A 9500-nucleotide genomic window follows, 5' to 3' on the forward strand; every position below is an offset into this window, starting at 1 on the left:
CGTACTCACAAACCCCCGTAGGCTATCTCCCTTAGCCGGAACGCTAGCTAATTGTGAGCCGGTTCGGGTGTGCCAGGAAATGGGTCGCCACAGTCTCATTTTACACTAAGCATCACTCTAAAGCAGGGGTTCCTAATCTGGCGGTCATGGACCCCTTGCTTACTGGCATTGGTCCATGGCATAAAAAAGATTGGGAACCCCTGATCTAACAAAAGCCAATCAATTAAGTCAGGTTGCATTTATTGTCGTATGCAAAAGTACGATGAGTAAAAGAACAATAAAAAATGTCTTTGCAGCAGCATAAGTATGGACAAAACACAGAATATAAATTATACATATATTTTACAAGTCAACGATGAGACAGAGAAAAATATTGTGTGAAAACAAGAATTCAGTGCAAAAAAATTATCAATTCAATAAGTTCCATGTAAGTTCAAAAAATAGCTGGCAGTGTTCCATTGCTGAGATTGATTAGGGTTAGACAGATCAATTTTTTAAAAAGCCTGATAGTTGTGGAAAAGCAGCTGATCCTGAACCTGGTCGTGTGGGACTTCAGGCTTCTGTACCTCCTGCCTAATGGTAGCAGCAAGAAGCCATGACTGGGAAAGTGGTGATCCTTGATGATCCTTTGTGATGGAGCACCTCTTGTTGATGCTGTCTATGGTAGGGACACCTGTGCCCTTGCTGGACTAAGCTGTACAGGCTCATAACTCTCTTTAGTCTCTTGCATTCCTGTGTGTTGGAATTGCCATACTAGGCTGTGATGCAACCAGTCAGGATACTTAAAACACTCAATCTGTGTCAGGTTTTTAAGATATTAATACCAAAATATTTGAAACTGCTTACACTCTCCATTCTGACACACCAATGGGAATTGGCATGTAGCCAAAAAAAAAACTACTTTCAGATTCTATGGCCAACTATGCAGACGAAATGAAGATAGGTGAAGGGGCGGGTAGTGTGAAGGAAGCTTGGAGTTTACAGAAAGACTTAGACTGATTAGGAGAGTGTGCAAAGAAGTGGTAGATTAAATATAGTGTGGGGAAGTGTATTGTCATGACCTTTGGAAGAAGGAATAAAGGCATAGACTAGGTTCTAAACAGAAAGAATTTTTTTTTAAATCAGAGGTGTAGAGGGACTTAGGAGTCCTCATGCAGGATTTGCTAAAGGTTAACTTGCAGGCTGAGTCAGTGGTAAAGAAGGCAAATACAACATTAGCATTCATTTTGAGAGAACTAGAACATAAAAGCAAGGATGAAATACTGAGATTTTATAAAGTATTGATGAGAATGTACTTGGAGTGTGAACGGTTTTGGGACCCTTATCTAAGATGCGCTGGCATTGGAGAAGATCCAGAGCAGGTTCACCGGAATGATTCCGGAAATGAAAGGGTTAACATACAAGGAGTGTTTGATGACTCTGGGCCTGTACTCACTGGAGTTAAGAAAGAAGGGGGATCTCATTGCAACCTATTAAATATTGAAAGGCCTAGATAGAATGTACATAGAGAGTATGTTTCCTCCAGTTGGTGAGTCCAGGCCCAGACAGCACAGCCTCATAAGGGACATCCATTTGGGAGAGATATAAAGAAGAATTTCTTTAACCATATGGTGGTGAATCTGAGGTATTAATTGCCACAGACAGCAGTGCGGGCTAGGTCATTGGATATATTTAAAGTAGAGGATAGTTTCTTAATTAGTTGGGGTGTCAAAGATTACAGGGAAAAAGCAGAGAATGGGGAGAATCGAGTCTGCAAATGGCTGAGCAGATTCAATGGCCAAATGGCCTAATTCTGTTCCTGGCTTTATATGGTATTTCTTTAGACTTTTCCCTCATTAATGGCCATTAGCAGAAGTCACACACTCATTTCCAAGATCTCAAATGCAATATATAATTCATTCTTGCAGGTAAATTGTTATGTCAAACATTTCAGAACATTGTTCAGATTTATTAAACATATAAAGTGGCTTTTTAAATGCTTATTTGCACAGGATCACATTTTAAAAATATATACCAGTAACAAATGTGCAAATAATTAAAGTACTAGAGTCATATCAAACAAACTGGGATGTTAGAAATAGAACGCAAGCTGCTCCCAATTAAGTATGTGGGAGTGTGGGGGAGGGGATGTAAAATTTTAATATTACTGTTTACTTGTGATTCTGATGTAGAAATAATTTAAAATGGGCAACTACCTTGCTGTGATAGACACGTAAAATGTGTTTTATTACAACAAATAGATGTTCAGTGCATAATTCTCAAAGATAAACATGCTTCTTCTCCCTTTCCATTCACCCGATATTGTTTTCACTATTATTGAGATATTTTCAGTGTGTTTAAGACAGATTAAAGTTATTTGTTCAGTTTCTTTTATTTCACATAATTAATTCCTCAGTCCAACACACACAAAATGCTGGTAGAACACAGCAGGCTAGGCAGCATCTATAGGGAGAAGTGATGTCCACATTTCGGGCCGAGAACCTTCGTCAGGACTAACCGAAAGGAAAGACAGTAAGAGATTTGAAAGTAGTGGGGGCAGGGGGAAATGTGAAATGATAGGAGAAGACCGGAGAGGGTGGGATGAAGCAAAGAGCTGGAAAGGTGATTGGCGAAAGTAATACAGAGCTGGAGAAGGGAAAGGATCATGGGATGGGAGGCCTCAGGAGAAAGAAAGGGGGGGGGGGTGAAGCACCAGAGGGAGATGGAAAACAGGCAAACAACTAAATATGTCAGGAATGGGGTAAGAAGGGGAGGAGGGGCATTCCTCACTCTCATTTTTAAGGGACAAATGTTAAATGCAGTTCCTCTCACAACAACATGCACAAAATGCAGGTACAACTCAGCAGATCTGGCAGCATCTATAAAAAGGAATACACAGTCTATATTTTGGACTGAGATTCTTCATTGGGGATCCTGATGATGACTTCCAGTAATTATAAACATCTTCTTTTGTATTCAGGCTCCTTATCATCACATTTATCAAATAACGTCTTGATGGCCACTGTAATTATTTTCACATCACTTCCAGAATTCAGCTCTTCTATTCATTCTTTTTTTAACATTGACTATCATTATCTTCATGATTGACAGGCAGATGATGAGGGAATAACCAGGCAGAATCAATTTGTTCTATTTTTTGTGAATAGGCTTACCTGAAAAATTTTCCATGATGGATGATTGATAATATTTTAGCAAAGAATTGATCCAAATATCTTTTAGCTATACAATTAGGATACTGACATCTCCCAATGCTTTAGGTGCATCCAGTGAGTTTTGCCACTTCCAAGTGTCAGAGTGAATCAAAGATGTTAAAACATGGCTTCTTTGATGTCAATCTTAAGAAGCTGGGTGCTGTGAATCTTGGGGATTTTCTACTCCAGAAGCTATGGATATTAATTTATTATGTATACCTAAGGTTGGGATTATTGGACTTAGATCTATAGATATCCAGTAGGAAAACAATGGAGTTGCAGCCTAAGATCAGATCAGCCACAGTATTATTGATTGGTAGAACAAGTACAATAAGCAATATGGCCCAGTGCTGATCCCATTCATGCTTCTAAGTTCTGATGCAGGACATTTCCAGAGCTGGTTTTGCATTTGCTGTAGTGTTACTATTCTGAAGACACTAATACACAGTCTTAGAACAGAGAAGTTTAAAAGAACTGTAGAGATCACATTAATGTTGCTCATAGCCAACATGCTGGAAAAACTGTACAAAAAGAAAATCCGAAATGAAAGAATAACACCTGCTCCTCAGTGAGCTCCACACTCACCATTTTATAAGCTCTTCCTCCATTGCCAGTCTCCGAGCCTACTTCTTAGGCAAGAATTCCCCACCACGCACCAATGAAGCTTAAAATTCAAGGATACATATTCAATGGAAAGAATAGGTAGATAGGCAGAGGGGTGATGTGTCTCTGTTGGTAAAAATGAAATCAAATCATTAGAAGGATGTGACACAGGATCAAAAGATGTTGAATTGTTGGGAGTTATAAGGATATGGTCTACGATTTTGAACTGAAGATAGAAAATGCATGTCATAATCATGGGAGATTTCAATATACAGGTAGATTCAGAAAATGAGGCTGGTGCTGGATCCCACGATGAGGAGTTTCTAGATTGTCTACGAGATGGCTTTTTAGAATAGCTCCTGGTTGAGCCCACAAGGTGATCACCTATTCTGGGTTGGGTGTTGTGCAATGAATGGATTAGATTAGGGAGTTTAAGGGAAAGGAAGCCTTAGGGGTTCACACTATGATAGAATTTTAATTACAGAATAATATTCATGATAGAATTCACTCGGCAATTTTAGAGGGGAAAGCTAAAATCAGATTTATCAGTATTATGCTGGAGGAAAGGGTATTACTGGAGATATACTAGCATGGATAAAGCATTGGCTGACTGGCAGGATGCAAACAGTGGGAATAAAGGGATTCTATTCTGATTGCCTGCTGGTAACCAGTGGTCTTCCACAGGGGTCTGTGTTGGGACCACATTTTTACATTATATGTCAATGACTTGGATGACGGAATTAATAGCTTTGTGACTAAGTTTGCAAACTATATGAAGATAGGTGGAGTGGCAGGTAGTCTTGAGGAAGTAGGGATACTACAGAAGGATTCAGACAAAGTAGGAGAATGGACAAAGAAGTGGCAGGTATAACACAGTGTCAGGAAGTATATGGTCATGCACTTTGGTAGAAGAAATAAAAGGGTATACTACTTTCTAACTGGAGAGAAAATTCAAAAATCTGAGGTGCAAAGGAACTTAGAAGTCTCGTGCAGGATTCCGTAAAAGGTTCATTTGCAGGTTGAATTGGTGGTAAGGAAGGCAATGTGATGTTCGCATTCATATCAAGTAAACTAGAACATAAATGCAAGGATGTAATGTTGAGGATTTGTAAAGTACTGTTGAGGCCTCACTAGAAGTATTGTGACCCTATTGAAACCTATCGAATGTTGAAAGGCCTCGATATAGTGGATGTGGAGAGATGTTTCCTATGGTGTGGGAGTCTAAGACCGGGACAGCCTCAGAACAGAGAGGCTCCCTTTTAGAACAACAATGAGGAATATCTTTAGCCAGAGAGTTGTGAATCTGTGGAATAAATTGCCACAGGCAGCTATGGAGGCCAAATCATTGGATATATTTGATAGATTCTTGATTAGTTACGATATGAAGGGATAAGGGGACAAGGCAGGAGATTGGGGCTGGGAGGGAAAATGGATCAGCCGTGATGAAATGGTGGAGCAGACTCAAAAGGCCAAATGGATGGAGGAGCAACACCTAATATTCCATCTAGCGAGCCTCTAACCTGATGGCATGAACATCTATTTCTCGATCTGGTAATTTTTCTTTTCTTTTCCATTCACTTTCCCTCTATTTCCCACTCTGGTTTCTTCTCTCTTCTCCTCACCTGCCTAACACCTCCACCTGGTGCCTCTCCTTCCCTTTCTCCCATGGTCCACTTTCTTCTATCAGATTCCTCCTTCTCCAGCCTTTCCTGCTCAACTGGTTTCACCTATCATCTAAGTTGTCCTCCTTCCCCTACCTCCACCTTTTTATTCTGCGATCTTCCCCCTTCCTTCCCAATCCTGATGAAGGTTTTCAGCTTGAAATGTTGACTGTTTACTCATTTTCATGATTGCTGCTGGACCTGCAGAGTTTCTCCAGCATCTTGTATGTGTTGCTCTGGATTTCCATATCTGCAGAATCTCTTGTGGTTATTAGTATCGTATTTATTTAAGGCTGAAGAAACACTATTTTTCACAAATAATCAAAGCAGCCAATGGATATCAATAGTGGTAAGTGCCTTTATCTTTGCTTTGCTAATAAACCTCCTCTAAAACACTTTCCTTGTATTCCAGTTAATGTAAAAACAAAATTCAAGTATGGGAAAATATATAAGAAATTCAATTTCACTTATAGATCTCATGCAATGTATGCCCAGTGACCTTAATGACCTTGAGGTTATTTCAAACATACTAGTCAATTTTCCATGAGATGAATAGTCACTAAAAGCAAATTAGAAGACAGATTGTAATTTAGTATGTTCCTTAAAAGTCACACACTGCCCAGCTATCCAAATTCTATATTTTCACGAAGTTGCTAAAACTGAAATACATTGCTTTAAGTAGCAAAATACAATTGCTTGCAGTATAGCTAAATTAAAATGCAAAACAACAGTATTAAACAAGTGACTGATATCTCTGCATTACAAGTTTATATTTGCAATTCTCATTTTAACTTATGATTCCCAAATTACATATTAATTTAATTCATTTATAATTATTAATCCAAGAAAATGCAATGTTAAAAATCTTATTTAATTATGTCTTTACAGCCAGGTCTAGTTATAAACAAATTCATCACAAGAGGAAATATAAATTACTAGGGCTACAAATACAAGATTGCTGAAACATATCTAAAAAGGAACTCAGGAGAACTGTCTTCATTCAGGTATGATTAGAATGTAGAAACTTACCATAAAGGTTGGTTGAGACAAACAGCACAAGATGAAAAGGAGGTGGCACTACACAATGGTATTTTATGGAATTGCATACGTAAGCTCCAGGATGGGCTGAGTGGCTTCTTTCTCCGCTGTAAATACTATGCAATATTTTTTTTTAAAAATCAAGCCCAGTGTGCAGGTTTGGAGAAAAGAGCAATTTCCACAAACGAAAACAAAATGAAATAACTCAGTGCCAGATGATTATTGAGAAGATATCTTTTTGACATTAGAGTAAGTTAGATGGTGTGATAACCTTGTGTTCAACGCTGTGCACTCAGCATCAGAGTGAAACTTTGGGAATAAAAATTGGAAGCCCTCACTAAGTTTACACATATTTTTCACAGCTCTGGGAATTTGCCTAATCACATATTTTTGAACAAAGTACATTCTACTAATGCAAATCTTTGTACAAAATTAACAAATTTTATCACTGGAACCAAGTCAGACTTAAATTAGACAATAGACAATAGACAATAGGTGCAGAAGTAGACCATTCGGCCCCTCGAGTCTGCACCGCCATTCTGAGATCATGGCTGATCATTCACTATCAATACCCAGTCCCTGCCTTGTCCCCATATCCCTTGATTCCCCTATCCATCAGATATCTATCCAGCTCCTTCTTGAAAGCATCCAGAGAATTGGCCTCCACAGTCTTCCGAGGCAGTGCATTCCACACCTCCACAACTCTCTGGGAGAAGAAGCTCTTCCTCAACTCTGTTTTAAATAACTGACCTCTTATTCTCAATCCATGCCCTCTGGTACTGGACTCTCCCAACATCTGGAACATATTTCCTGCCTCAATCCTATCAAATCCTTTAATTATCTTAAACGTTTCAATCAGATCCCCTCTCAATCTCCTCAATTCCAGCGTGTACAAGCCCAATCTCTCCAATCTCTCTGCGTAAGACAGCCCTGCCATCCCAGGAATCAACCTAGTGAATCTACGCCGCACTTCCTCAATTGCCAGAATGTCCTTCCTTAAACCTGGAGACCAAAACTGTACACAATATTCCAGGTGTGGTCTCACCAGGGCCCTGTACAAATGCAAAAGAACATCCTTGCTCTTGTATTCAATTCCCCTTGTAACAAAGGCCAACATTCCATTTGCCCTCTTCACTGACTGTTGCACTTGCTCATTCACCTTCATTGACTGGTGAACTAGGACTCCTAGGTCTCTTTGCATTTCTCCCTTACCTAACTCGACACCATTCAGACAATACTCTGCCCTCTTGTTCCAGCTTCCAAAGTGGATAACTTCACATTTATTCACATTGAATGACATCTGCCAAGTATCTGCCCATTCACTCAGCCTATCCAAGTCTCCCTGTATTCTCCTAACATCCTCTTCGCATGTCACACTGCCACCCAGTTTAGTATCGTCAGCAAACTTGCTGATATAGTTTTCAATGCCCTCATCTAAATCATTGACATAAATCGTAAAGAGCTGTGGTCCCAATACAGAGCCCTGTGGTACCCCACTAGTCACCTCCAGCCAGTCTGAGAAACACCCATTCACTGCTACCCTTTGCTTTCTATCTGCCAACCAGTTTTCTATCCATGTTGAAACCCTGCCCCCAATGCCATGAGCTCTGATTTTACTCACCAATCTCCTATGTGGCACCTTATCGAATGCCTTCTGAAAATCTAGGTACACAACATCCACTGGCTTACCCTCGTCTAACATCCTTGTTACACCATCAAAAAACTCCAACAGATTAGTCAAGCATGATTTGCCCTTGGTAAATCCATGCTGGCTCGGCCTAATCCTATTTCTGCCATCTAGATGTGCCACTATTTCGTACTTAATAATGGACTCAAGCATCTTCCCCACGACTGACGTTAGGCTAACAGGGCGATAGTTCTCCGTTTTCTCCTTCCCTCCCTTCTTGAAAAGTGGGACAACATTAGCCACTCTCCAATCTTCAGGAACTGATCCTGAATCTAAGGAACATTGGAAAATGATTACCAATGCATCCGCAATTTCCTGAGCCACCTCTTTTAGAACCCTCGGATGCAGACCATCTGGACCCGGGGATTTATTAGCCTTCAGTCCTACCAGTCTACTCATCACAGTTTCTTTCCTAATGTCAATCTGTCTCAATTCCTCTGATATCTTATGACCCTGGCCCATCCATACATCTGGGAGATTGCTTGTGTCCTCCCTGGTGAAGACAGATCTAAAGTATGCATTAAATTCAGTTGCCATTTCCCTGTTTCCCATAACAATTTCTCCCAATTCATTCTTCAAGGGGCCAACATTGTTCTTAACTATCTTCTTTCTCTTCACATAGCTAAAAAAGCTTTTGCTATCCCCTTTTATATTCCTGGCTAGACTGAGCTCATACCTGATTTTTTCTCTCCGTATTGCTTTTTTAGTTAAGATCTTTAAAACTTTCCCAATCATCTGTATTCCCACTCATCTTAGCCCTGTCATACTTCTTTTTCTTTAATGCTATACAATCTCTGACTTCCTTTGTCAACCACTGTGGCCCCTTCCCCCTCTTTGAATCCTTCCTTCTCATTGGAATGAACTGCATTTGCATCTTTTGTATTATGCCCAAGAATATCTGCCACTGCTGATCCACTGTCTTTCCTGCCAGGGCATCCGCCCATTTAACTTTGGCCAGCTCTTCCCTCATGGCTCCGTAGTCTCCTTTATTTAATTGCAACACTGACACCTTTGATCTGCCCCTATCCCTCTCAAATTGTAGATAAAAACTTATCATGTTATGATCACTACTTCCTAATGGCTCCTTTACTTCAAGATCACTTATCAATTCCTGTTCATTACACATCACCAAGTCCAAAATAGCCTCGTTTCTGGTTGGCTCAAGCACAAGCTGTTCCAAAAATACATCCCTTAGACACTCCACAAACTCCCTATCCTGGGGTCCAGCACCTACCTGATTCTCCCAGTCCACCTGCATGTTGAAATCTCCCATAACGACCTTTAGCACATGCCAATGTTAACTCCCTAATCAACTTGTAC

The sequence above is a fragment of the Hypanus sabinus genome, chromosome 2 (genome assembly GCF_030144855.1).
Source record: "Hypanus sabinus isolate sHypSab1 chromosome 2, sHypSab1.hap1, whole genome shotgun sequence".
Classification (NCBI taxonomy): Eukaryota; Metazoa; Chordata; class Chondrichthyes; order Myliobatiformes; family Dasyatidae; genus Hypanus; species Hypanus sabinus.